This window comes from Ambystoma mexicanum, chromosome 4q, assembly GCF_040938575.1.
Source record: "Ambystoma mexicanum isolate Mex_15411 chromosome 4q, UKY_AmexF1_1, whole genome shotgun sequence".
Lineage (NCBI taxonomy): Eukaryota > Metazoa > Chordata > Amphibia > Caudata > Ambystomatidae > Ambystoma > Ambystoma mexicanum.
Window position 1 is genome coordinate 997,355,293 of NC_090928.1, and position 27,666 is coordinate 997,382,958.

At 46.2% G+C, this 27,666-nt stretch overlaps 1 protein-coding gene across 3 annotated transcripts in view; it reads left to right on the plus strand.

The window, feature by feature from the left end:
* Positions 1–5,210: 5,210 nt before the first annotated feature.
* Positions 5,211–27,666, plus strand: part of CENPF (centromere protein F) — a 1,250,680-nt gene continuing 1,228,224 nt past the window's right edge. For all 3 annotated transcript variants that reach the window (XM_069608564.1, XM_069608566.1, XM_069608565.1), the window contains exon 1: positions 5,211–5,333. The gene's annotated coding sequence lies outside the window, so the exon portion shown is untranslated. The remainder of the gene's footprint in view (positions 5,334–27,666) is intronic.

Sequence of the window (27,666 nt, forward strand, 5' to 3'; positions counted from 1 at the left end):
CTCAGCATTTGAACTTGCCGGTTCATTCTTTGCCCTCTCTTGAGAGTTTGCTGCGTAGCGCGACTCCTCCTCCTCGGATCTTCCAGTGTCGGGTTCTGTTTTTTCTTGGGTGCGTTAACGGGTTAGTGTTTGCTTTCCTGTACCTTGCCTTGCTATGTATCCATCTTTACGCTCCGTTTCCTTCCCGAGTGGATGACAGGGTTCCTTCCTTACTATCTATTTAATTACGGTGTATCCAAGGGTCTTTTCTATCTCGATTCTGTTTTCAGCCTTTCTGTGGGTACTTACTCTCTCGCTCGCTTTCATCTTTCTCGTATCTCCTGCTTTCTCTTTCGTTCCTCCGGGAGCACTCTATTCATTCCTTGCTATCACGTTATCACCAGCTCACTCGTTTCCGTTCCCAGTTTTTTTTTTTTTCATTCATAGCTTTATTTACCTGCCCTAATCCTTCTCTTGTCTGGTCCTTGTCAAAAGGAATACTCCCAGTTGGTGCTTTTCCCAGTAATTCCGCAGCATCTCAGCCTTCTTCTGTTTTTTCTCCCATGAACTGTGGCATTAACAAGGGTAACGCTTCAGTCCTTTTTCCTTCTATTGGATTTCCCACCAAGAACTTGGATTACTGACAGTCAACCAGCCGCTTTCACATCCTGTTCAGCCTTTCATACTGATCCTATGGAACAGGGTTTTTTCGGCCTCAACAGGCGTTTTCGATAGAAAAAAGGGGTGGACTCTCCTGGGGTCTCCTGCCTGCCTGTTTACACCGCAGTCAAGGTGGCCTTGGGTGGAGACCGTCCTTATCTCTAGGAACGCAAGAAAGAGAAAAAGACTCAAAAGACAAAGGACGATTCTGAGGACCCCAAGAGGGAAAGGAGGAGAAGAAAGAAGACTTCTCATCGAGATAGCTCTACAGAAGAACCTGGTGAGGAGACTCAGGGGGAGGAATCTTTAGATTCTGACAGAAATACAACTTTACCCAAAGGGCAGTGAATGGAGAAAGAAATTCAGAGTAAAACAGAAATTAGATTAAGCAACTGAAATACATGCTCACCCCATGAATTCCGTATATTACTGTTGATCTGCCTTTTATTAAAGGCAGTGAAAAGCACCTGATAAATGTATGTTCCTCAAGTGGAGAGATCAGTAGTAAAGGTGACAGAAATCAGAGATGACACATTTTGCATAACTCTCAGCTGTACCGCTCAACTACTTTTGGTGGGCGTCACCAGCCCAGGAACCATTCATATAGCTCTCAAAATGTTGTGGCCCAAGGGCAGGTTAAACACTCGATTTTGATTGTATTGGGTGATGGGGCGGGTGGAGGAGTTGCTTACAGGGTGGGTGATACCAAACAAAAGCGTGTGAGTTGAGAGGTATGCATTCACTCGCCAGCCAAGCACCTAACCGATCCATAAAATTCTATGGGTTCTCACCAGCCAAAAAATATTGTGTTTTCACCTGACTTGTGGACAGAAAGTATTGAGCGGTAGCCAAGTGTTATGGGGTGAAATGAAAGGTCTGATACTCAGGTAAGGGAAGTGAACTTCTTTACTAAGTTCCATTGACAAGGTATATACATCTGGTAATTTCAAGGGTAAGTTAAGTAGGAAGACACACAGGAGACATCCACTGGCCTCCTCTCTCACAGGCTGCTTCACTCCAACTGACCTTCACAGGGGGACTCGCACCACAACATTTCATAGGCATAACCTTCCATCAGGCATTCGCTCAGGCAAGCATTCATGCAGGACCAAAGCATGGAACACAAGACATAACATCTCCCTCCTCAACAGAAACCAAGATAGGTACGGAAAGAAGTGCAAGGGAAAATACACAGGGTAATGCGACCAAAGTATAAAACCAACAACACTCTGGCCACCTCCACTCCAAACTCCATCCAAGACCCACTCACTCCATTACAAACAACAAGTAGACATGCCTCATACTCCCAACAACAAAGTCCCTTCAATGACCTGCAAAGCTGCCAATCCACTATCCAATACACTCATAATCTGTAGCAGGCCTACCACAGACACTCTGACCAAGTAACAAGCCTTAACTCTCAACACACCACCATGCCACACAATCCCAAAACCACACCTTCATTCATCTTGGTGCTGTAAGGTGGCCCCTCTGGTGCCTGATCCTCTAACTACTTAATCTCTCCCAGGATGGATCTCTGCCAATTATCAGATGTGTTGCTCCAGTGGGCAAAAATAATTTCACGGTGGCCACACTGGAAAATGCTACTACAACAGCTGCTACCATATGTTAACTCCATTGGCCAGAAACTGCAAGGTCCCCCCGCTGGTAAATTCTGCTCCAGTGTCTAAATAACTGTAAGGTGGCCCTGCTGGAAATCTGCTCTGGTGGCCAAAATCTTAAAGGTGGCCCTGCTGTGAACCAGTGACCAATTCTGGATGGTGGCCCGCTGGGAAATGCAACACATCTTTGTAACTCCTTTTCCAGGGGTCAAAATACTTAAAAGGTGGCCCCACTGATGCTCACTACTACTTCAGTGGCCAAGGTGCTTAAAGTGGCAACAATCTGTAAGGTGGCCCAGCTGGGAAATGCTGCTCCAGTGGCTAAATAACTAAGGTGGCTCCACTGGGAAACACTGCGCCAGTGGCCAAATAACTAAGGCGGCCCCACTGTGATGTGCTGCTCCAGTGGCCAAAAACTGCAAGGTGGAGCCACTGGGAAGTCCTACTTCAGTGGCAAGAAACAACAAGGTGGCCCCACTGGTACTCCAACTGCTACTACAGTTAGCACCCGCCCCCAGCTGCCTCCTTCCTGTCATGCAACTGCTGTGGGGTTATGGGAGACGGGTCAGCTCACCTTTGGGGGGTGGAGGGCAGGTGGATGTCCCCTCCTTATCTCAACTTCTTCCTTCAGGCACTGCTCACTCTGGACAGCTGTAGGTTCCTGGTCCTTCCCTCAAGCCAGCTCGTTGCCAGTGTTGCGGGGTGAAATTAAAGGTCTGATGCTCAGGTAAGGTAAGTGAACTTCTTTACTAAGTTCCAGTGACAAGGTATATACAGCAGGTACGTACAAGGGTAAGTTAAGTAGGAAGGTACACAGGAGACATCCACCGGCCTCCTCTCTCACAGGTTGCTTCATTCGAACTGACCTTCCTGGAGCTTACAGGGGCACTCACACCACATTCCATAGGCATAACCTTCCATCAGGCATTCTCTCAGGCAAGCACTCATGCAGGACCAAAGCACAGAACACAAGACACAACACCAAGCTACCTTGAGGTGGTGGCACAGATTACCTTTGAGCTTCTTTTCAAAAGCTGGCATCTATCAATGCCGTTGCATACACTTATCTAGTCATCACCTTTCAACGTATTTATCATTGCGACACACAGTCACTAATTTTAAAGAAACCAGGAACAATTTGTAACAAATGCTGACGAAGAGGTCTCTGGGACTTGGTAAGCTAATGCTTTGTCCCCGCTTTACAATAACATTACCGTTAATCCAATAAAAGGAATCAAAATTTGCAACGTATGGGAAATGATTCTCAGAGACCACGCTGCCCCACTCCTACCGTCCTATCACATACTTGCCAACCCTACCGATTTAGGCGGTAGGATACCGCTTTTTAAGCAGTCCTACCGCCTACCGATTTTTTGACACCAAATACCGATTTTTTTTGTAAAAAAAAAACAATTTTTTATTTTTTTTTTACATTTTTTTTTTTTGCCCACGCCAGCTCGGGGGAGTCTTTCAAGGGCTCCCCCGAGCTGGCGTACCGGGAGAATGCCCGGCATGCAGGCTTTTAATGTCAAAGGCACCCACAGCGGTGGGCTAAAGCGCCCCTCCGCCGCGGGTGCCTTTGGCAAAAGGCGCCATTAGTCCCCACCACGCCAGCTTGGGGGAGTCTTTCAAGGACTTCCCCGAGCTGGCGTAGCGGAAGAAGGCGTGGCATGCAGGCTGTTAATGTCAAAGGCACCCACGGCGGTGGGCTAAAAGCGCCCCTCCGCCGCAGGTGCCTTTGGCAAAAGGCACCATTAGCCCCCCACCACGCCAACTCGGGGGAGTCTTTCAAGGACTTCCCCGAGATGGCGTAGCGGGAGAAGGCGCAGCATGCAGGCTTTTAATTTCAAAGGCACCCACGGCGGTGGGCTAAAAGCCCCCCTCCACCGCGGGTGCCTTTTGGCCAAAGGCGCTATTAGCCCCCCACCACTCCAGCTGGGGGAGTCTATCAAGGACTTCCTCGAGCTGGCGTAGCGGGAGAAGGTGCAGCATGCAGGCCTTTGATGGAAAAGGCGCCCACAGCAGTGGGCTAAGGGCGCCCCTCCACCGCGAGTGCCTTTCACAAAAGGCGCCATTAGCCCCCCACCACGTCAACTCCGGTGAGTCTTTCAAGGGCTCCCCCCCAGCTGGCGTGATGGCAGAAGGCGTGGCAGGCACCTCATTGTCATTGAATGCACCCGCGGCAGCAGGCTCATTCAATGACAATGGGCTGCTGACGCGCCCTATTCCTATCATTACCTCCTCGCCTGCCTATTTTTGAAACTTTAAGATTCGTACAGATTTTTGGTCACAGAATGTTGGCATTTATGCTATCACTGGAGACAGAAAGATGCACAACATAAAATTCCTGTCACACAAATAATCGCAATCTTTTGAAGCTTAACAGTTTTTCCCATCTGCTTCAAGTAGACATGCACAAATTGGACTAGAGCCACGGTCAGAGAAACCTTCCTTTGAGAGATCCAGACCCACTCATGACAGAAAGAATGGAAATAGAAATAGGATTCAACCAATCTCACAGTGAAAGACGGTGCAAAATTCGTTAACCCCATTCGTGCGATTTTGGAATATTAAACACTTTCGCGTGCAGTAGAAGTGGAGCACTTTAGAAGCATACGACTAAAATCGCAAACTTTTCAGGTACGTTTACAAATTCCTTTTGTTTTCGTTGCTTTTTAAACATCTAAAAATTATATATATTTTACTAGTTGATATTAGTTTAACAACGAATCTATATAAAGTATGGGCCCATCGCATAAACCAAGTCGATTTTATTGATAGAAAATCGATTGTATAAACAAAAAACGTTTCTATTTCGCTAAATGTTTGACATGCACACGGAAAAGCACTCTGTCAAGATGGCCGCAATATCTATGACTTATCCCAAAGACAATCTTTTCTTATTGTCCCTCTTTTGTTTCTACCCAGCAACCGGCCGTTGTACGTAGACTACGGTGGCGCGGACTTTGAATCACGGTTTATGACAACAGCTTCCTAACACAGTAATATCCACTGTCATTGCAGGTGATTGTAGCCATCGGGTGGCGGGAAATAACAGCAGGGTGGTGGCTGGTGAGTATTGTCTGCTTTATTCTTTGTAATTGGTAAGGCTTGAGAGGGGTAGAAGCTGTTGCCTTCACGGTAAAACATCCCCTCCACCCCCCTTGCCCTATGCATTTTTCTAACCTGATGCTTTTTCAATCAGTGTTTCTGTATTTCTAGTTAATGTTCAACCAAATCTAATAGTTCCATAGACTGTAGACCCGTCCCCCCCAAAACCTGCATCACACTTATCTAAGGTGATTGGTCTCTAAATTGCCCCCATGGGGCTCGTCCTCTCAAGAAAACGACTTCAGCCTGCGTAGAGAACGAACAGGTAAAGGCTATTGTGCTGGCAACGACTAGCTCATTGGGACTCAAAAGAGACACCACAACATATAAACACCCACGTCAAATACTGTTCCTCAATAGCTTCTCTCCCAAACGTTCTATGACTTCCAGGAATTCCATGGTTACGTACACCACCTACTCAACACAATCTGGGCACACTGACATGAGATGCAAATAATATAACGGACGAAGAAATACTAAAATCGAGAATTGTTGGATGTTTTATAGGCTTCGGATTGAGATGCTAATCACCACTCCAAGCCAACTGCGACCCTATGTTAGGCAGAAACCTGTGCAGTTCCCTTGGGGAACACTGCAAAAGATTTAAGACTACAGGTAGAGCAGTAAACCCCTTTGGTAGCAGTCTGTACCACCCAGATTTACCTGGTAGCTGTGGCTGAGCAGTCAGACTTCTCTCAAGAAGAGTTAGGCAGTATGCAAAGTATACACAATATGTACCAAAACACAATAGCACAAGCAAACACTGACCAGAGCTTGGTTTCAAAAGAATATAGTTATTTATTTAAAAACACACATAAGTAAAAACACTCTAGCAACGAATACGGTAAAAACTCTTCAACACAGTTATAATGAAAGTAAATTCAATCCTTTCTCCTATCTAGACAACTCTAGGTTAACACCACTTAATTAAAACAGAGGTGAGTGCTTAACGTTAGATGACACTCTAGTAGTTTCCAAGAAAGGGAGAGAAAAAGCAGAAATAGGTTAGACACACCACTCTAAGGTCCAGAACACTTGCAATAGGCTTTAAAGAAGACTAAAGTCACAGGTGAGCAAAAGTCACTAGGCAGGGCCCACTCTTAGAGTAGCCGGAGCGAAAATGTGCCCAAGATCACACTGTTAGTTAGAGATTCAAAGTCTTGCAAAGAGTAAAAAAGAGTTTAGAGTGGCTCAGAAAGTTTAGCCAAAGTGTCCCAGGCACTCCCAGGTTCGAAAGCCGGGGGCTAAATCTACCCCGTACAGTCGGTAGCAAGGGAAGCCAGGCGGAACACAGTACCTTAAGCGGAAAGGATCCTCCAGCGGGGGCAGTTGTTCCAGGCAGTGACAGCAAGGCTCGACGTCGGTCAGGGGAGAAGATTATCTCGCTGAAGAGCAGAAGAGAAAGGTCGTAGCACTGCCCGGGAAGAAACCAGCCGCGGAGTCCTCCGATTAAAGGGTTGGTACCGACTTTCGCGGTATGGGGGTAAACTGTGGTATTCCGGATGCCGGGGTGCTTGGCACAGGCAAGGCGGCCACGAGATCCTCAAAAGAACGGAAAGAAGGCGAAAACTGGTTGTCCCCACCAGTCAAGGGAAGGAGCCACTCCGTTAAGAGTTCTCCTCGGTCGTCGGGAAAAAGTGGTGAGACGGTTCAGCAGGGCTCCACCGGGTGGTGTCGTCGAAGCAGGTCGGCTCAGCTCTTCCCTCGTCGGATTCTTGGTCCTGTGGCGACTTCTGAAGTCCCAGTCCCCAAAGCCCTGCTTTTATGCAGCAAACCCCCATTCACCCAGCCTAGCTGTCACTCAAACATGCTAAGTGGTGAGCCGGGCGGCCCACCACTTGGGCCAATCAGGACGGAGTGCGACTTGAGTTACCAAGGTAACTCAGTCCAGGGTGCCTAAATCCCCCTCCACCCCTCCTAAGTACCCCAGACAGAGTGGCACCACTTTGGAGGGCTTCTGTGGAGAAGCCCGCCAAAAGTGGAACAAAGGGCTCCACTTTGGGTCAGAGTTACAGAGGCGAACACCAACGCCATTTTAGAATCAAGTTTTGGCAAAAAGTCCCAACCGGAGTTATAAAAATAAATATATAAACCGGCGGTATGTTTAAGGCTACCGTAAATAAATAATTAAATGTGTTAGCCTAAAACAATGGGAAATCCCATAGGAAAATATTCGCGGTCGAATATAAAAAGTAGTTTCCACTGCCACCAGCCAAAACTCGATCAGGGGGGACGGAGACGTGCCCCCTCGACTAACAGACCCTGGGGCAATCGAATTGCCCCAGCCAGTACGTCCACAATATGATGGTTTGTACTGGTTCTGTTCAGGATTCAAGACTAGCAAAGTCTTTGGTGACTTTACATGCCCTGGGAGACAGTAGTCAGTCCCAGGGTATGGAGTCTATGTTGGGGAGTCCCTAGGACACCCCTGGGTCACGGCACAGAGGGTGCTGTGTGACCCACATCACAAAAATACATGAGGCCCTATGGAGTAAAAGACCCCATAGCCCATTCAACACAAGGTTTAACCAAGAAAACACACTTCAACATGTCCAAGAGTGAGGGTAAAAGAGTCTCACTCTTGGCAGGAGAAAAAAATTAAACCCCAGAAATCCAGCAAAGCTGCTGGGGGACTCACTAGGTAGGGAAATTCAGCCTAAACAGAGAATTCTCCCTAACACCCTATACACTCTTGGGGGGGGGGGGGGGGGGGGGGAGAATACTAATTTTGTTAATATATTTTTATTTTTGGTGACATCATACTACTAATAATCCGCAGCCAGGCTACCCTAAAATTGTTAACGCATTTAAATCATGGGACACTGGGCAAACTGTAGTTGGAGGAAGCGAATTCCATAAACACCTCTGTATTTGCCCTAAAACCAAGTTGAGTTCTGCAGTGTATTTGCTAAAAAGATCCAGGTAAAATGTCTGAACGAGTTAAACGATAGTCTTGGGTTTTGTTAAGACATAATGCCAGTACATATGTACACAAACAAACCCGCCCCCACTAATTTTGCAAGACAGTTGTACTTCTGTTATTTAAACAATACCATCGACTTGTGCAAATGACTGAAGCTTATCCCTTTTTTTTTTTTTAAAAAAACTCTGCTCATTACTAATGCAAATAATTTAAAAACTGATATTAGACCCCCAATAGAACATAAATATGTACCCTAGTTGGCTGGAATCATGTATAGCTCAAATATAATTTTCATCATTATAGTACATTAAGATCTTCGTGGCTGATATTTTGGAACATCCACGCGCTTGGGCGGATGGGAACGGTATCCGTGGCAAATTTCAATCTGGTTTTCGACCATGCCTGAACACAACACACAATTGTTTTTTTATTTAATCTGTTACAGACTCAGGCCCTACAGGAGAAAAAGATTCTATACTGTGCGTTTTTAAATATCTCTCAGGCCTTCGATCAGGTTAATCGTGGTCGACTTTGGGATAAATTGGTTAAAATTGACTGCCACCTTGGCATAGTGGATATATTGGTTGCGTTGCATTCTGATACTAGGGTGAGGGTGCGATTAGACCAAAAAGGGAACTGCACGAGATGGATAAGTAGTTGCTGCGGGTTGCGCCGGGGTTGCATCGGTGAGCAATTTTTATTTACTCTGTATATTGGCGACTATGGAAAATGTTTTTAAAAAGTACCACAATTTCTGCCAAAGCTAGGAAATTTGCCAGTGTTCCCTGGCATACTCCGATGATCTCATTTTATTTGATTCAACACCTATTGGACTCCAAAGGGCCCTGACAGCCACCAATGCCTATTTTACATTAGATCTACAACTGAATGTAAACGCATCAACATGATAAACTATTCTAAAAAAGGAAATTAAATTTAAATTGGTATATATATCAGAAGTTGTCAACATTTCTAAATATTTGGGTGTCGATCAGTGCTAAGAGATCAAAACAAACCGACTCTGATATTAAAGAAAGCACGAGTGAACATCTGAGTTATCGGCGTATCACTGGTAGTTTGGTAGGTTTTGGGCTATTCTGATGTGCATTCTGATGGTCAAGCACTCTCACCAAAAAACGGTCCCCCCATCTCTTATATGGGGCTGATAACAGGTTTAGTGCCCAATGTTTGGGGCAGAGTGGAGGCGCTAACGTGGAAAAGGCTGCTTACTCTCCCCAAATGGACCCCTGTCCCTATTATTAGGCATGATGGGCTTTGTTTTGTTGCAGGCTCTGCAACTGTTGATCACGTTTGCAACCCCTGACAATTGCTTGCAGTCTGAACTTCGCTTTGCCTTGTTTTGCAATACTTCAATAGTTTTAATTGTACGGTTCTGAGAATCTATGAAACCTTTGACTGAGTATGATTTAGACATTCAGAAGCTTATGTCTTTCTCTACTACTAATAAGAGGACTATATATATATATATATATATATATATATATATATATATATATATATATATATATATATATATATATATATATATATATATATATTTTTATTGGATTGGATCAGGGTCAACATCAGCAATGGACTATCATTTGTTTTATCATTTAGAGAATGAAGTGAGAGCCTTCAATTAGATGCCTTTTTTTTTAAATCTTAAACCGCACCCATCAAGGAAATATAGGTCTGAAATGCTATGCTTTAAACGGAACTAATTTACTGCGAAGCAGAGAAGTTCCAGGTGCTAGACAAGGAATCCAACGCTCTTTGCGTCGCTGCAGATATTGTGCTTTGCAAATTGAAACAATTTGTCATCTTATAACTGACTGTACTGTTTTGCCGGAATTTCGTTTTAATTTCTTTGGGCGTTTTGTCTTAGATGAAGGCTCGCTTAACACTGAATGGTTTTGGGCAACGATTTTAAATAGTTGTGAACCTTCTTTGGACATATTGGTTTTAGTATTTTTAAGTCTGTACTGTATGAAATGAAATGGACTATACTTATCAGATTATAAGATGATTTTTTTATTCATTTGAGTGTTTTTGTATTGCATACATTGAATTGTAATGTTTTTCTATGTATATTTGTTTTTCTTCTTGCAAAGGTTATTTTTGTTAACCATATGCAAATAAATTAAATGGTACATTGAAATCATAATTTATGATCAGTTCTCTTGTACAAACGTCAACACTAGGCATAATTAGTGTTAGACACGCAGACTCCAAATGTGGTGCTCGGATGTCCTGGCATGTTTCAGTCCCTTTGGGTGGTGGGGGACCTTCTTCACGGATGGCACCTATATGGAGTTCTCGAAGTTGACGAGGTGTTGCATAACATTTATTCTATCAATGAACCCCAAAAGAGCTATATTGGGGAGGGTGATCCTATTTGGTGTACACCCAACTGATAACTGCTATGGTGAGGGACGGCTGTCATTTATCAGACTTGCGTGTGGATGCCTTCTGAATCCTCACATCTATAATGATGCATGTGTATGGCCCATCCCCCCAGTTCAACGTAACAGTTGCTATACACCTTTGTTCTCTCATTCACATAATACTTTGTTTATATAACATGAACCTGCCACTACGGCTGTCGTTGGCAGTCTTAGTGAGGTGCTATCAAGTGCTCTTAATGTATCCTTTTGAGCTCCCTTTCATCACAGGGACCATTCCTTGCCTCGTGCAGTGGTTTCCGTAGGCAGAGGGTTTTCACTGGGGGTTTGAGGTCAAATGTGGGAGTATAACCATTGTTGCTGGAACCTCCAGCGAGTTGCAGGAGATTTTGTAGGTCTGCAGATTGTTCTTCCTGAAGGATGAGCTATTCTAAAGCCCCTAAACCACCTAATTTACTCAGAGTTTGTGGCACACTGAATCTCACACATGGCTTTCTGAGATTGCTCATAGCAGAGTAATCCCTCCCTAGGTTTGTAGGACTTTCAGAGAGCTTGCATAATCAAGCCTGCCTAGTCTTATAGACCTGGTCTGCACTTACCTCATCCTCTTAACAGAGGGCAGCATGCAATTGTTAGGTCAGAACAGGGGTGCATAGTCTTGTGAACCAGATTACACTTCCAGTTCTACTTTGGGTGTTCTGTTACCCTTTCATAAACTGAGTTCCTCTCCTGTGCTGTTATTTATTTGGGTGTCAGTGTCCATGGGGACCTGTGGGATGACATGACTGGTGGTTTCTGTAGAGATTAGAAGCCAGCCTGCGTCTAAGGCACCATAATCCCCAACTAATCCCTGGCCGCCATGCGCAAAACCCTGAAATAAACCGGGGCAAACGCTACTCGGTTGGTGTTTCTTAGCTGTTCCTACCACTGACTCGGCCAGTTTTTCTCCTCCTCGGACCAGATTGGAACTGCATCAGGATTTGATCTTGCTTTTCCCTTATTGGTTGTGGACATTTGAACTCTGGTTCTTTCCTTCTTCTGGACCACAGGCACCTTGGATTCCCTAAATTTGGTGAACTGCACTTGGTGGATTTGCCCCTTTTGGAACATGGAACTGTTTCTTGAATTCCTCTGGACTTGGTGGATTTGTCTGTCTTGGAACCATGAACTAGTTTCTTGGATCTCCTAGATTTGTTTTATGTTTGGAACCGGTTGGGTTTTGGAACTGTTGGCTTCTAGATGAACTCTGCAATGGAAAGGTTGCTGCTGCATCTTGTCTGATCATGCACCGTGGGGTCTTGTGATTGGCTATTGGACCTTGCCTGCTGCTACACTGGTCTTCTCAGCCTCTGTAGGTCTTGGGTCTACTTTTACCACCTTGCAGTTATCGTATACTTATTGACACCAGGTAAGGCGACAGGAGAAGGGGAGGTGTGGAAGAATTCCAGTTTTTACTCCCGATTGTTTTTTTTCTTCTTCTTTCCTTTCCAGATGGAAGTTAAACCGGGCGGTAAAACTTCTGCCTTTTTCTTTTTCTTTGTATCACCCTATGCCGCAGTTGCAATGACATACCCTCTTGGGGGGAAATCGTTGGTCGTCGTGGCCTGACATTTGGTGCTTTGGTGCCTGCTACTTTTTGGTTCCTTCAAAACGTTTGAACATTACAGAGCCGAGAGGATAGCTCAGGGATACTGTACTTGCCTTTGGAGCAAGACGATGCCTTGCAACATGGGATCGATGCGTGTTATTACTAGACGTAGCTCCTGAACCTTCTGTGCCTAGAGACCCAGTATGCACCCTGATGATGGCTGATGAGGCTGAAACATGTCAATGCTGCTTGTGGTCTAGTTTAGAATGTATGTGACCTAGCAGTTTTTGCCAGAGGTGCATATGTATTTTCACCATTCTGCAATGGCACAGCAGGCTGAAAAACAATGGTTTGAGTTGTGCAAAGCAATGCCAGTGTTTGATTCATTCAAAACTTTCCATCCATCACTCTTCAGTTTTGGAGGTGTATATTGCAGTGCATTTACAAAGGGGAAGTATAAAGATGTAAATTGTTGTTGTAACCAGAATGCAAGCTTATTTATGTCCCAGGGGTTCAACTTTAAAGTTGGTCTTTATGATTAGCTCAACATGACTTGATACATGTTGCTGTAATGTTTTGTTTGATGCTCAGTTAGAAATTGAGATACTTTTGTTGGTAGATCACCCATGTGTTGGAGACTGTTTTACAGAGTCTGCATCAACAATAAGCATCCCACAATATTATGGTAGTGAAAAATGAGTCTGCCGCCATTTTTGGCCCAGGCCTTGTTTTCTCTGAATTACCTGCATTGCGCTCTCTTCACATAATCTGCTTAATTCTCATCAGCATACACACCATTAGACATGCTCTCTTTGATCTACACAACACCAACACATTTTGCCCACCCTTTGACAGGCGCCCATGCTCTCCACACCATCAGTACATCTTTGATTTCAAGGCTGCTAACCCCCACCCACCACCTGTGTTGGGAGACCTATAGACAATGAGGAACTGAAAACGCAGACAAGTCTTGGGTGAAAAGAGGTGATACCCAACAAATGAAGAAAGATTCTGGAGGGGGTATGGACAGAGTGCCAGTGAAAAAACGGAGTATGGCTTTTGTCTTCGGGCAGTTCTAGATTACATGTCTGACACTGCACCCTCATCTGCACACAAATTATCGATTAAGAACATCAGTGACTGGTAAGCACGCAAACGGAAATGCTTTGACATGGCTCAAAGTGCAGCGTTTATAGCATGTCCCACCTGTAGTGATGTATGTTGTGGTTGTGACAGAACTGTGATGACGGAAGGAGATTGGAGAAACATGGAAGGGTGTGGGTGAGAGGGTGAAAATTCTAGGGATGGACGTTGGGAAGGATTTACTTGTTTTATTTGCACATGTATAAAGCGGCACACAAAGCCCATGGGCATCTAGGTGCTGGTTGCAGAAAGAAAATGCAGAAGAAGCAGATGGGAGGGGGGGGGGGGTGAGTGAAGAAGCGAGGCTACCGGAGGGGAAGTTACGTCGGTAAGGAAAGTCAGTTGAACAGGAATGTTTTTTTGAGGTTCTTCCTCAAACATTTGCAGGCCGGTTCTCGTTGCAGGTATGTGGGAGGGGGGACGCAGTGCGTTCCAGAGGGTGGATGCTCGCACTGGAAAACTGGCACCTATTAGGGCACATACTACTTCGAGCCGGTTCTTGCGTGAGCTTGATAGCATAGCCCGGTGATGCTGCAATGTGATTGACTTGGCGTGTCAAAGTTAGCGCGGAATCCAGGTAAACTCCCAAAGTCTTGACTGCAGTGGATACTGGGATGGTGTGGCCGTCATTGGTAAATGTTTTGTAAGCTGGGGGGCGCTGTTGAGCAGCCGAGGAAAATGGCTGCCTAGCCGATGAGCTCCGTCTCTACCCACGACAATCTGTTGGACATCGGCGGTAGACTAATACTTCCACTATGAAACCACAACGATTTTGGTCCCACTGTCATCCTGTCTACCTGAGTGAAATTTTGGCGAGAAACGGTGCCGGGAAAGGGAGGCACGGGCTTTGGGCCCTGTGGCGCGACGTCCCCTCCTCGCCAACCCCAGAGGAGGCGGCCTTCAGACACGCTGCCCTCGCGGGCCTGCTGGGCTCCCCGCTCTGAGGCGCCTCTGGACGGCGCTGAACCCCGGTGGGCCCCGCCGGCCGCGGCCTGCATACTGGGTGACTCTCACCCTGCTGCTGTCTCCGGGGCGCCCCCGCGGGCCTTGTGAGGCTCCTTCGCTGCGCCCCCACATCCGATATACATCCTACGCGGTGGCTGCGACAGAGGCCGGATTGCCTCCACTTGATGCGGACTGGACGGCCCGCGGGTGCTCTCGGCCGCCACACCCGAGCCTGGATCTTCACCCCTGGAGGGCTATGGCGGGGGTCCCAGCGGCGGGGTGGGTGCACAAACCTGGACTGGGCCTCGCTCCCTCCGGCCTGACGGGGCCCCCAAACACCCCCTACATCGCGCTGGGGCGCACTCACAAACGCGCGGCCTGGGGACGATACTTTGCCACTACCTCCTATCAAGCCGGATCTGCTCCCTCCACAACGATGCCCAGTAAGCCGAGGCCTAACGGTAAACCAGGCGCCATGGACAGATTCGCAAAAGTGGCACCTATGGCGGAGCGCGCGACGTCCTCTCCGCCACCTGAAGAGGAATGCGCCCAGGACCCCCCTCAGGCAGACCTCTCCATGATGATGGAATCCATGGCTAAAAACTTTGCTGCCTTCCATGAAAAGCTGGATGACATCAACGCAAACGTCGCCTCAATGAGAGCGAAGATCGAACAGCACGGGACCAGAATTGTCGAGACGGAGCAGAGGATCGGGGCAAACGAGGACAACGTCCACACCCTACAGAACACGGTTTCACAACTTGTTCACGACATGAAACAGGTAAAGGCCAAATGCGATGACCTGGAATCGCGGTCCCGGAGGAACAATGTCCGCATTGTGGGGGTGCCCGAATCTGCGCTAAAGGGCCGCATGGAAACGGCGGTCGAACAACTACTTAAGGACCTCCTTGACAACCCGCCACTCTCGCCGTTTTTTACCGTGGAAAGGGCGCACCGATCCCTAGCACCTCCACCCAAATCCGGAGATTTCCCGAGACCAATCATTGCAAAGCTACTGAGCTATAAGGACAGGGATCATATCCTCCGGTTGGCCAGGGAAAAAGGGGAACTCGGGATGGACTCACAAGTCATCAGAATCTTTCCCGATTTCTCGGTGGCAGTTCAGGCGGAAAGGCGTCAATTCAACGGAGTGAAGAAGCTACTGCGAGAGCGGAAAATTGAATATGCAATGCTCTTCCCTGCCCGCCTCAAGTTCACCCACCGCAACAAACACTACTTTTTCACTGTCCCGGATGAGGCCGTCAAGTTTATTGAGGCGCAGATCCCGCCGGCTGACCCTCCCGAAGAGCGGATGGAAGACGTTTAAGGTCTAAACCTGTAATATCCTGTAATGGGTGCTGGGGATGGTGGTACAGATACTATGAGCCGCCCTGGTAGGCTCCGAACCCCCCCCCCCTCTCTGTCGGATGGCGGGCCCTCGGTGGCCCTGCAACACTGCAATGTGGGCACATTTAAGTGAGGGGAATGTACAGGGAGATCCTATGCCTGCGGCGCCACACACTGAGCCTTGATCCGCATAGTGATACAACATCGTGTATAAACGTACTCTAGAGACGTAAAGCATACTTTTGCGGCTATGTGTCAACTAGGTTTGTTCCGTGGAATCCAAGTGCTCCAGTATCCTTTCCTTGAAATTATTTACTTGTCAGCTGAAGTCCAGTTAGATATGCTGTTACTGTAATTGATACTAGTAAAAGTGGGTAGAACGGCAGCCCCCACTGCGGCTGCAATTTCTTCTGAATCTAAATGTTTGTGTTTTGGCCCCGGTTGGGCTAGTTTCCCGGTGCCGCCAAGTTGGAGAAGGTGTGCAATGGGTCAAGGTTTGGGTGGGTTTTCACACACTGCTGGTTGGGGCAGGGCGGTGAGGGAGGGGGCGGCAGAAGTTGGGGTTGATTATATACAAAACGGCAGAGGAGTTGAGACTGGCTCCTGGGGGGTGGCAGTTGTCTTCTGGGGCGGCACACATCGAGAGAAACAATACTAGATGCTTGACCTGGGATGTTCCGTAAACAGGTGACATGGCAGTCAGGATGATGTCCTGGAATGTCCGGGGGCTGACTAATTTCACGAAGACGCGAAGGATCGTGGCATAAGCACAGAGACATGGGGTTAAGGTACTCCTACTGCAGGAGACGCACGCCCGGAAACATTTATCGTCCACTATAGCACACACCTGGGGTCTCAATAGGTATTACACTCAATATTCCACTCAAGCTAGAGGGGTCCTGACACTTCTTCATAAATCTCTAAACTTCACACTCCACTTGTCCCACATCGACACAGAAGGCAGATATGTTATTTTACATTGCACCTTGGCTCATGCAGACTGGATACTGGTCAACTTATATGCGCCCAACACTGATTCGCCCGAGTTCTTTGATAACGTGGCCTCCATCCTAATGAGATACCCAGATATCCCTATCATATGGGCGGGAGACATGAATCTGATAATCGATAACACCTTAGATAGAACAACAACCACCCGAAGAACCACGACGCAAGCTGCAGCTCGACTCCGTGCACATATGGAGGCCCTTAATCTGCACGATATATGGAGGACTCTCCACCCTCACGAACGGGACTATACATTCTACTCCACTGTACACGATAGCTCATCGTGAATCGAGGTATTTTTGCTCTCGGGAGGGCTGGTGGGCAGGGTCTCGGAAGCTAAGATCCTGGCACGCACACTGTCTGACCATTCCCCTGTGCTGCTACAGATCCTGGTCGGCAATGAGGGCCCAACACGTCCCGCGTGGCGCTTTAAATCTGCCGCCCTGGCGGACATTGTATTCAAAGCTGAAATACTAGCAGACGTTACCACATTCTTCGAAAATAACAGCACGTCGGAGACATCGGAGGGGGTCAGGTGGGAGGCATTCAAAGTGTATATCAGGGGGATGTGCATCTCTAAAGAGGCAGGTATCCTGAAGACTATTAGGCAATCCCTAAACAATTCGGAAACTAAGCTCAAGGCCCTCGAGCAGAAACACCTTGCTACACCGTCCCCAGAGATACTAGCAGAGATCAGAGCTGAGCTGGAACAGTTCGAGTCGCATGCTATAAGGGAGGTCCAATACTATGCCCGCCCGGTCGCTGCCCGCAGATATGGAGAGGGGGACAGGCCGGGCAGAACACTGGCCAGAGCGGTGCGGGCGGAGGGCGGCTGGACTAGGGTCGATTGTATCCTAGATGAAAAGGGACTTAAGCACTGGTCTGACCGCTCCATCCTCGACATATTCGCTACCTTTTATGCCGAACTATATGGCCCCCGACCCGGACACTCAGATCGAGATCTAGATGACTTCCTGGAAAGCATCCCTATGACGGTTATCTCCCGTGATACCAGAGAGTTTCTTGAAGCCCCGTTCACCCTAGAAGAAATAGTTCAGGTACTATCAGACCTTCCCCAAAACGAGGCCCCCGGCCCGGACGGACTCACCTCTGAGTTTTACCAGGAACATGTGGCAGTCTGAGCACCGGCACTACGCGGGGTCTGGGCCGAAGCACTCAGATTACACATCCCCCCCCCCCCCCTCCTTACGGGAAGCCTTAATAACAGTCATCCCCAAACCGGGCAAACCCCCGGAAGAGTGCAGGTCCTATAGACCACTATCCCTCATTAACACGGACATGAAAATCTTCGCCAAAATAATTGCAAATAAGTTTCTCCCTTTTATGACCCACATGGTTCACCCGGACCAGAGTGGGTTCATCCCGGGTAGGTCCACGGCACTCAACATCCGTCGTCTATTTAATGTAATGTCCTGGATTGACCGAGCGCTGATGCGGTGGCTGTGACTCTCGATGCCCAGAAGGCCTTTGACATGGTCGCATGGCAATACCTGTGGGCGGTGCTACAGAAGATGGGTGTGGGACCAAACATGCTCTCCTACATAAATCTTCTATATACTGATCCAGTGGCCAGGGTCCTTGTGAACTCTGTTCCTTCTCCCCTCTTTAAACTACACTGCGGGACCCGCCAGGGCTGCCCATTCTCCCCCCTCCTTTTTGCGCTGGCCATCGAGCCCATGGCAGACCATGTTAGGGGGCGCCACTCCAATAAAGGCATTCGGTTAATTGATGACCCGGAAGTAATCTCGCTATATGCAGACGACGTCCTCCTCTACATAAGAAATCCCTCCACACACTTGAACCAGATTATTAGAGGCGTCACCAAAATAGGCACTTTCTCCTGGTTAGAGATAAACTACTCGAAGTCTGAAATCTTCCCCCTCACTGCAGCGACACAACAGCCGACATGTGATTACCCCCTCCGCTGGTCTCCGAACGGGGTCAACTACCTGGGTGTGCAGGTGTCGCTATCCAAAAAGGCCCTATTAAAGGACAACTATGAAGCTGCGGCTCAGCTCATCGTTTCCAAGTTCTCCAAGTGGCGACACCTACATTATCCTTGGCAGCGAAACTGTCACTGATAAAGATGATAGTGGTCCTCAAGCTCCTTTACGTCTTTACTAATGTCCCGATCTGGCCCGGAAGGCAGTACTTCAAAGAGCTCCACGCGGAGTGTGCCCAATTCCTCTGGCACTCTGGGTCGGTCCGCATGAAGTGGCAACACATGACAGCTCCATATGATAAAGGGGGATTTACGGCACCAGACCTACAACTGTACTGGTACGCGGCCCAGGCCCAGCATGCCACCCACTGGTATGTACTTCAGAAACCCCCTACGCATGTAAAACTCGAAAAAATGGCCAGAGAGGGAACTAACATTATGACCCTATTGCTGCAACGCGGGCTCCAAACGGAAGCCCAAGCGGACCCGGTGACTGCCACGATAAGGGCTTGGACTGCTATCTTGCACACCGAGCAGAAGCTGCCCCCGTACTATAAGTGGCTCCCTCTGTGGCGGTTTCCGGGACTTGCCCCCACACACGACCGGCACCTCTCCCAATACTGGGAACAACTTGGTTACCGGGGCCTGATGGACCTCTTCCCAGAGGGAAAGTTTATCACCCCCCAAACATGGCGCCCTGAACATATTAACTCCCTCCTTGAGATGCTTCAGTACTACAGGCTCCGAGCTGCGGTCCGGGCCATGTGGCCCTCATATCCAAACGAACCCCCTGATTCACCCGAACTCCAGTACACTGCGAACTCTGCGGGATCCAAGGGGGTACTATCCACTCTGTACAAAATGCAGCTTGGGAAGAAGGTGTTCGGGTCTCTCATGCCCCGAGAGGCTTGGGCCGGGGAACCTGCAATAGAAATACCTGAGGGTCTGTGGAGGAAGATGTGTGCACACACACGCACGGTCTCTCTGAGCACCAGATTCCGCTGCATTCAATTTAAGTTCCTCAACAGGCTTTACTACACGCCGTCTAGAGTGGCGAAATTCGCTGGTGTCCTGCCCTGCACATGCCCAAGGTGTAAATCTCCTGGCGCTGACCACATTCACATGTTCTGGGCATGCCCTGCGATTCACACTTTCTGGGTGGCTGTGGCGAAGGCACTCTCTGAAATAATAGAGGCCCCAGTGGAGATGAACCCACTTGCACTACTGTTTGGAATTTGGCAGGGGGAAGGTGCAATGAAAATGTCTAAGTTATTGAATGTGGGAGCCATTGTCGCAAAAAGGTGTATTTTGCAAAACTGGAAGAGGCACAGCCCCTCTACCTTCTCGATGTGGCTTAAAGCCCTTACTTGGACTCAAGTGTGCGAAGAGGAATACATTGGGTCATTGCCTCCTACATCTCGACCCAGAAACGTGTGGACAGAATTCCGCAGCTATCTGAATAATAGAGACGATGCGGAGAGGATGGCCTCCCCTCCCCAAACACGCTCTGCCACACCATGTCACTAACCCATGTCTCCTCGTGCCCAAGCTGGGCTGCTCCGAAAGCTAAATGGTCTTCCTAAAGAGGAGGTACCCTACCTCTGTGTGTTGCTCGATGTTGTGTGATCGTACCTGATGACTGTAATGTACCCTGTTGTATGCCTGTCTTAACTTTCTGCCAATAAACAAAGTTTTAAAAAAAAAAAAAAGTTTTGTAAGCTTGCTCTAATTTTGAATGCTGGCAGGCGGACCGATGAGAAGTTCTGTTTTTTCGTCGTAAGAGGTGTGATCAACCGTGAAGGGAGTAAAGATTTGTGTCATCAGTGTAGTTTGTGTAAGATATGCCGAGGTAGTCAGTCCAAGTGGTCGAAGAGCGGCCTGGTGTACACGTTGTAAAGCGTGGGGGAGAGACACAAGCCTTCATCAGCGAAGACGCGTGCACTTCTGTTGGGCAAGAAGGAGGCTATTCAATTTGCAGCTTCGGCTGAAAAATGGGCTGAGGAAGTAAGGGTCTGGCGCATGATCTTGTGGTCAGCAAGGGCAAACGCTGAGAAGTTAAACAATAGTAGTAGTGAGAGCTCCCAACGATAGCTGGCTTCATCTAGCTGATTCTCGAGGTCTAGTACCATGCTTGGGGCAGAAGCCGGATTGCTTCCCATACCTCCCTCCCTCTAAATCTCGGGAGGATAGCACAGGGGCAACACGCTCGCCTTGCAAGCAATACGACACGTAGCAACATAGGTTTGATTCCCCGGGTCTGCGCTTAGAAACCTCTGGGTATTAAGCACGTTATAAATAACCTATCATATCTGTGAGCCGAGTATGTGGTGGAGCTCCAAGAATGCCTGGATTTGCAGGTGGGTTACTCTGTGCATGATATTCAGGAGGAAAGTGACTGTTATGGGTCAGTAGTTGGTTGGGACAGCCGGGTCAAGTGTGGGTTTCTTCAGAAGGCGCGAAAACCAACCAGGATTCTTTCAGGGCATGGGTGGGGTGGCGGGGGGGGTTTGCTGCATGTGCCAAAGGATGAGTTAATGATGGCAGCAATGAGGGGGAGTAAAGGTTCTACACACACCTTCACCAGTGAGGCTGGGCAGATGTCTCCTTTACAATGTGAGGGTTTGGTAAGGTGCAACCCAACAGTGCTGGTTAAGGGAGGGTTTTTGGAATAAACTGTTACACATGGGAATTGCAAGGGGTCTTCTGAACTACCCACAGAGGCAACCTGGAGTATAATCAAGGAGTCTGATGCTCTAGGACTAATGATAAATTGTTTTTACTAGGGCATGCCGATATTCCGGTAGCCCTTTTGAGCTGCATTTTGACTCTTTTGGGTATCTAGTGGAGCATTTGTGCTACTGGGCAACTAACCTATGCAGCCTTATGTATATACTAGTAGTCATGGTGGACATATTGTAAATTGTACTGGCCCACCTCATTGCATTCGTTTCACTGTGTTTGGTGAAGCTAGCCTTTTGCCGTAGTCTTTGTGGCATTTTTTTTAGGAGCGCAGGTATCTGATTTTGAAGGGTATAGAGGAGGGAGGTATGGGGGCTTTGATGCATTTTCTTTTACAAAGACCTCTGCAGCGAGATTGTTTGAGATCCATTGTAAACTGCAGTCACAGTGACCACTTGAGAGCTTGATGTTGTCGGGCGGGGGCCTTAGGCTAGATCAGGAATGTTAAACCAGATTGGACAGTGGGCCCATTTGCATTCAAATACACTTCGCGGTCTGCACTGTCGGCAAATGAACATGCTAATGATAAAAGTGGCAGCTCTAGAATTTTTAAAAGGTTTTGAAATTAAAGATTGCAGAACACCTTTTGATACAGACTAAACCATTGAAATGTCAAGAGGACATCTGCCCAGCATCCATCATCAAAGATGGAGCTAAAGACTTTGCCCCCTTCATTACAACTCTCATCAACTCCTCCTTTGCCTCATGCTCGGGACCTAAGAACCTCAAAGATGCCTGGGTCAAACCTCTCATCAAAAAACCCACGCTAGACCCAAATATTCCCACCAATTACCGCCCCATCACAACGGTCCCATTCCTGCTTAAGATCCTCGACAAAGCAGCATAAATTCAATTCCAGAACCACCTCGAAACCGATAACCTCCCTGGCCTCCGACAATCGGGCTTCAGACCTAAACATGGCACCGATACAGCACTGCTAGACCTTAAGATCCAGATGGATGAGACAAAGGACACCCAACCGTCCTCCTAATGCTTGATCTCTCTGCGGGCTTTCATTTAGTCGACCACAGCATATTAACATCACACTTTACCACATCAGCATCCTTCTCTCCTAACGCAACAAAATGGATCCAATCCTTTTTAGCCGAAAGATCCATGAGTCTTCTCTGACACGTCCTCAGCAGACCCTTCGCCTATCACCTTGGAGTACCCCCAAGGCTATTGTGTCTCTCCCACCTTATATAACATCTTCACCAAGATGTTATTTGACCTCCTAGATGACATGTCAGTCCCATACACCAACTACACTGATGATACTCCGATCCTCATCAGGCTCGGAGGCTCCTACGATAACGACGACTCCCGCCTAAACGAAATCTATAGCAAAATTCAAGACTGGATGGCCAAACACAGGCTCTGTCTAAAGGATGACAAAACCGAGCTTCTACTCATTGGCACCAAACAACGCCTCAACAAACTTAACCCACAATACAATACAACTCTTTCAATATCGACGGAACGTCATTAAGGTCTCTAAAATGACAAAACATTAGGGCTCTACCTTGATTCCACCCTATCTCTCTCTCTCGTCAAGTTAACGCCACAGCGTCCTCTTCAGCCTACACAACAAAACTAATTACCACCTGTAGACCGTTTGTATCGTTCTAGCGAGAGCACTGATACTTTAAAAACTTGACTACTGCAACTCCCTCTACCTAGGCACCAGCAAGCAAAACATCCAGAAACTCCAAGTCCTGCAAAACAAAGCTCTCAGAGCAGCACTCAATATCCCACGAACAGACCACATATCCCAAGCCAGACAGACAGCCAATTGCCTCCCCATAAAAGACAGAATCACTTTCAGAACTCTCATGATCACCCACAAATGTCTCAATAACACTGCACCCAAATACTTTGCCGACAAATTCAGCACCAAAACATCATCCAGGCCAACTAGAGCCAATTACTCACACTGTCTTAGCATTCCTGAATACAGACTCCAAAAATCAGGAGGAACTTGCTTCCCAGTTCTTGCTGCCAAAACCTGGAACTCCCTGCCACCAGCACTCAGAAACGAACACTCCTTTCTAGCCTTTCGGGACAATGTTAAATCCTGGCTCTTCTCTACATTCTCTTCCTCACAACAAACCTCGTAATCCAAAGTACCAACTTGAATCTAACTGCTATCTCCATGTAAATATCTGCATATTAGTGCGAATATCCTTTATGTATCTCTAATGCATTGTTTTGTACTTAACTGACTGCCATCTGCTTGTAAATATCTCTACTACATTGTCTTGCAACTGCCTTTACTTCCAAAACTGTAACCATACTGCAATCTTTTTGTAATACCTTTTTATTCTATATTGTCTTATTCCTGTACCTTGTAATTTGTATTTATACCATGTATGTAACCAACTCCACAAGTTATGCGCCCTAGTTACCTCAGGGTTCAGTGCGCTAGATAAGAAAATAAAACAAATAAACAAAACTAACTTTGTCAAAATACACAGGAGACAATGCACTAGGACTGCATACTGATAATAACCCTCCCTACTCATGGGCCATCATCTGAGTCAAACCAGAACCATTACATGTATTCTGCAGTCGCAGAGGTTAGGTAGCAGATCAAGTACTTTTAGCCTTGCAAGAATACACAATTCCAAATTGTCTTTCTCAGCAAAGAGCAGGAAATGGGACCGAACTGTTGTGTCCCTTCGATTACCGATGTAAGTTTGTTCATGCTTAGTATCCATACCTTTTTTTGGTACCATTTTTAAGAGGGAGGCTCACTCTTTCTATAAAGTCCAAGTCAGAGAAAAAAAAAGAAATTGTATTACGTCACTTGTTTTTACATGTTAAACCATTCACACATAACATTACATAGATATAAATTATGCGTCTACGATTAAGAGCGATTTCAAAACATAATGAATAGTATGTAAGACATACATTTGTTTTCAAAAATTGATTATTGATTAGCAGAGTTTGGCCATTAACATTTTCTTGTTTAACGAACCCATTTGATTAGCCATGTTGAACGAATAGCTTTAATTTCACCAGATGCTATTTATACTCAAGACATAAAAATAGCAACCATAAAGCATTTTTGTGTATCACTGGAGTCGGCCATTAGTGAGATAGTCGGGCCTTGCAAATTCTTAAAAAATTTGCTAGACCTGCAGGTTCAGTAACTTAGTTTACCTACTTGACCTAAGAGAAATACACTCAACTCATGGCAACAAAAGAAAACATTTTTAAATGTGCTTTCGGTAAAATTGTGCTTGTCACTACAAACTCACTTTGTTTGGCACACTGCTACCACCCAGAGGTCAGCCATGCACAGTGACCCTTCTGTTTTGACTTTTACTGCAAACAAAAAGTAAATGTTAAAGTTTCAAACATCCCATGCAAATGGGCGATCGATTAATGCAAGCCAAGATTGAGTGTCTGTAAAAGGTTAGCTGCATGAATGGACACACATCCATAGATATGATAAAAAGGCTCTGAAAACAGTTTGCCAGCTCTCTCCCGCAGATGCAAATATACAATGTGATCATAAAGCAAAACCAGCTCTGGAGGCGAAGTACAGGGATGGCATTGCAGTAGATCATAGATGTACGGATTGAATAGACCTATTGATCACTACTTTGCATATCCACAGAAGTAGTCCCCACTCCACTGGGAACAATCAATATTTGAAACAGCAAAGTGTTCCCACCAGGAATGACTGAGTGGTCTGTAAGACTCAAACAAAAATGGACAGCATTATTGTATACCTCTAAGGGGTTATTCCTAGAGCAACCCTATTAAGCTGCAACACTTAATCTGAGAAGCAAAAAATGGTTACACATTTGGTAGATCTAATCATTTAGTTCATGTATGTAATAATACTCTCAATGTCCTAGATATAAAATATACTGTATACAACATAAAACAAATAGGACAGCATGGGCCACAGTATGAATCTGTAGACATATAAAAGAAACACACACATGAGATGCCAGTGTTCACATATAATCAAAATGCAATAATGAAGATTAATGTAACAGAATCAATCCCCCATATCTTTGTAAGACCTATTATAAATAGCAGTTTACACCTAATCCTGTTCTAAGGGGGTTAAGTCATGAAAGGGTTTACGTGGGGTCATGCACAGGCAAATATTACAGTTTAGCTTCATCTTTGGTTCTACAGTGATTGTACATCCCAAACGTTTCATTGGATATATAGATGTCACCACCTTTGTCGGGACCAATCTATAGCTGACCCTGTAATTGAAAAAGATAAAAGCTGAAGGAAAACATAAATAAACATAGGGTCACAGAAACTCCTGCTAACTAATGTAGGGGACTACTCATCAGTGAGTCAACCAAATAAAGTGTTAACAATGAACACGAGTGATGTGAACATCTAACCCAGGGGCTGGACAGGACTATGTTTAGAAACAGCTATTTATGAGCAAAAAAGGGTCAAATCCCCATACCTGAGCAGTAATTGTATTGTAATTGTTAACTGTGCATAAAGATAAAATGATAGTGGGTACCAGGGAAGCATGCTATAAATATTGATCTCTTTACCCACGTCTACTTGACGGTGTGCCATGCAGGCTGGTGGGAACAGCAAAAATGTTCACGTGCCTCAACAATGTACCCGACATGAACACAAAGAAATATGTGATATATTTTTTTTTTTTTAAGTTGAATTTAGCTGAAATTTATCAACTTTTTTCAATCATGGCATAAACTCATCAGATGTAATTCATTACATTAATTAAACAAATTCATCAAATCACAAAGGAGTAACCCAACAGAATAATAGACCTAGTGAACAAAAGACAACAAAAGAGAATAGCATACTATTGCAATTACATTCTATAAAAACAGCTTATCTAATAAGCAGAAACATCCTTAAAAGCAACAAATGAAGTATCATACTACCCCAATGAAATAACGTTAAAAAGAATTCCTATAACTCTAAATTAGCAGCATCCATCATAAAAATGTCTTGCATCACATTGAGTTACATATTTCCTTAAATAAAAAGAAAACCTCTTAATATGTCAACTAAGTCTGTTGTGCACACTATAACCAACTTGTACATTTCAGACAGCAAAGGGGTATAGTGATACTCCCTTTTGATCAAAATCAATTCAAAACTTCTCGTCGAGTTTCAAAGCATTCAAAAAATGTATAGATGCTATTCGAATACTCATAAGCTTAGTAGCAACTATTGCAACCCATCTATTCTCTGGTTTCATGCATGCAAAGTAGTCCATATGTTTAACAAAGTGTGTTTCTCAGCCCCATAAGCGCAGGACAGTCTACTATCACATGTTCTAGAGTTTCCTTGACCTTATGCTTATTACAGAATCGACACCAATTATCTTCAGTCTTAATTAGTTTTCTGCATGCTTGAACATCACGTGTGGACCATAAATTAAATCAAAGGCGTAAAATAGCACTTCTCCAGAAAGGGCCCTACAGAGATAAGACTCCAGATCCCTATACTTTTTTGGGCCAAACAAGTGATTGTTAAAATCTTTGTATGTCAGACATGAGGCTCTTGTATTTATCAAGTCCGTCATATACTGTTTTTTTCTCTTTGCTCGGTCTGGATTTGAGACAAGAGTATCAATGGTGATGTCAGCATTTGCAAATACACCGAAAATATATGTAGACCATTTTTTCGGAAACACATACGTCAGCATATGTTGAGAGAGATATATGTGGAATCACTTACAGCTGAGAGTAAACATTTCCCGAAAAGGCCGCACAGATGCCAATCATACATAGCCGTCAGCGATGTTAACCCCATCTCATATCTCAGCCAGGGTCCAGGGATGCCCTGTGGTAAATGGAGGGGCGGTCGCCAGAATTTTGCTTCCAATTTATTCAAAAAGAGAGATGGATTAACTGTTTGTGTTTCCAGTGTTACGCTCGCCTGGTATCCACGGGGACGCCACACAGCCCTGGTTGGATGATTTGCACTCTCGAACCCTCTCCCGGTCCCTTGGTAAAGCCTCTGGTTAAAGATGGGTCTGCAATATAGGAGAGCTGGATTCAAAACCAGATTGTCTTTGTTTTCCCACCTCCCTTGGCATCAACTCCTTCCTCCCCCTTGGGCCTACTCCTCACCTTAATATTGTAAAAGATGGACTCTCCATCCTGTTCCTCGTGGCAGGGACGCGTAGATGTGGGGGGCGAACAGCGACCAAGTTACTTAACTGGTGCAAGCCCCCCCGTGGGAATCCAGGCCTCCTGCGACTCCGT